Genomic DNA, 2652 nt, shown 5'->3' on the forward strand with positions numbered 1-2652 from the left:
ATTTGCCTTCTGGGGCCCCAAGCCCCTTTCCCTTTGGGTTTCCTGGCTAATATGTTGGGGACATTCCTGGGTGTCAGCTCTTACGAAGCCTGTTTCCCCTCTGAAAAGAAGCATTGTGGGCCGTCTCCTCAGGAATGTCAGAGCTATCAGTTCCTCCAGACTCCTCTCAGGTCACCATGGTGACCACAAGGTAAAGCCACAGCGTTTGTAAAACCTGTTAGGATGGAAGGCCCCACCCCAGCCCTGGAATAACTGATTAAACATAATAGGGGAAAAACTGGCCTCTGTTGTTTGAAATCAGATCAAAGATTTAAAAGGGTGTCATTGTAGAAGGTTGAGACCTATTAAAATGTTCTAATTGTGCTGCCTTTGCTTAATGTTATTAGTATTTTCCATAGGGTGATGCCAGACTGTAGCTGGCACCCACAGGGCACAGCAAACATCTTGCTCTGGGTAACCTAGCAGGGCCATTTGGTAGCTATAGTGATCAAACAGGCGTTGACCCCAATGGAGCAGGCAGGGGCCAGACAGGGAGAGCAGCTATCCTGGGCCTGACTTGATGTTCAGAAAAACGTTTTGCTTCATCTCTGTTTATCCTGGGGATGGTGTCAGGCACTGGGAATTAGGCACTTGCTTTACTGTGAGATGGAAGGCTAGCATTGTTTGCCCAACTTTGCAGGTCTTTGGCACAGCCTCTTTGCATTCCCCCTCCTCTTCATCTGGACCAGCAAGGGATGCAGCAGACCATTTTTCCTCAACATCTGCTCTCTCTATCCTTGCCTAAAGCCCTCCTCTCAGTCCTGGAAGGTCCTCCCAAAATAGAAAGTTTTCAAATTTGGGCCTGACAATGGGCCTATTACCTGAAGACCAGCTGAGTTGGACAAGTGCCGAGAACCTTAGCACCCATCGAATAATTATATTTCTGGCCCCAGGTCATCTCAAGAGTGTGAAGGGGCTATGCTCTGCAAACCCAGCTCCTTGAAATCCTGGAATATGCTGGGATTAATAACGCAGAGAAGTATGGAATATGTTTAGAAAGACTTCTTTCAAAGTCATTGACATGTTGGCATTTAATGGAGTAAGCTTCAGTTATATGGAACATTAACTTCTATGAAGCTTCGAGATGATCATTAGCAGTAATAACACTCCTGTTTATACAGGGCTTTAAAGAGTGCTTATACAGCACTTTTCCTCACAACAAAACTTCTTCCTTAACCATACTAAGAAACTGCTCTTCCATGGCCTAGTGGAAAGAACACTGAATTTAGAAACAGAAGCCCTGGGTTTGAACCCTGGCTGTGTGACACTGGGCAAATGCCTTCCCCTCTCTGGGCCTTAGTTTCTCCATTAGTAAAATGAGGTGACTGGACTGGATGATCTCCAAAGTGTCATCCAGCACTAAGTGTTATGATCCCACGGTTTCCAAATGCTTTAGAAACTACTGTTAGAACTAGCAGAAGAGATAGAGGCTCACAGAGATGGAAGGGGCTGCTCAGGACCATGCAGTACACCATACTTAAACAAGAATCTTCTCTACTTGAAAGCCTCTAGTAATGAGGAATTCATTAGCTCTCAAGGCCCAAAGGCAAACAAAGCTGATCATTTCCCCATTCCCAGGTTCTTTCCTCACTGGACTGAACTTTATATTCTAGCCTCCCCTCTCCCAACCAAAAAGAGATGAACCCAGAAGATGCTAGCCCTGACCCAGTGGCTTAAGGGTCTTCAGAACAATCACAGGACCTAGAGTTCAAAGACTTGGGTCTGAATTCTGATTCCGTCACTTACAAGCTGTGTGACCCCTTGCCCTCTCTGGGCCTCCCTTTCCTGCTTTATAAAGTCAGGGAGTTGGACTAAATGATCTTTAAGTTTCTTTCCAGCTCCAACAATCTCTGGTTTTCTCTACACCACATTATTTTTGTTAATATTATTATTATTATTCCCGTAACAAAGACAGGACATTTGGAAAGGAAGCAAACTGGGCCTGAACTGCTCCCCTCCCCCGCCTTTTTTCCAGCTCCAGCCCTGGCTGACAAGTTTCCAGGGCTGCCTTTGAGCAAGGTTTGTGGTGGCATCAGTCCCCAAAGGCTCCTCCAAAGAGCCTGGGCCGAGGACAATGTGGTGGCTGCCGTGTTCCCTCCACCCGCCCGCACCTCCTCCATCTGATGGCATTTTGATATTCGAAAAAGATGAATCTACACCCTCCCTGTCTGTCCTTTTGACTTTTCACAGGCTTGGAGTTTATGTGGCGTGAAATCCTATCCAGGGAGATGCTCAAACCCAAAAGGAATAAGGTCACAGCTTTGAGAATCTGAAGTGAGGCCTCTTCCAATGTGTGACTAGATCTTTCCAACTCCTATGTATATTGTGTTAGGAAGAGGAAAATGAGCCATGAAGGAATGAACTATTTTTTATCGATGAGCTTGACAAACTGAGCTTCCTGATGGGTGAAAAGGTTGATGGGAAGGAGAGAGGGTCAGGAGCAAGGCCTCAGATGCCACCTCTCAGACTGGAAATCAAGGAAAATAACATGATGGGGTTCATTAAATGCCCACCAGGTACCCAGCTCTCAGTTAGGCATGGTTGGGTATAAGACACAATGCCTGCCCGTCAGGGACCTTCTTCTGGTCACCCAGGCTCAAAGTTTCCCAGTCA

The sequence above is a fragment of the Petaurus breviceps genome, unplaced genomic scaffold (assembly GCF_028583685.1).
Source record: "Petaurus breviceps papuanus isolate PSGF00001 unplaced genomic scaffold, PetGlider_PUasm1.0 90535, whole genome shotgun sequence".
NCBI lineage: Eukaryota > Metazoa > Chordata > Mammalia > Diprotodontia > Petauridae > Petaurus > Petaurus breviceps.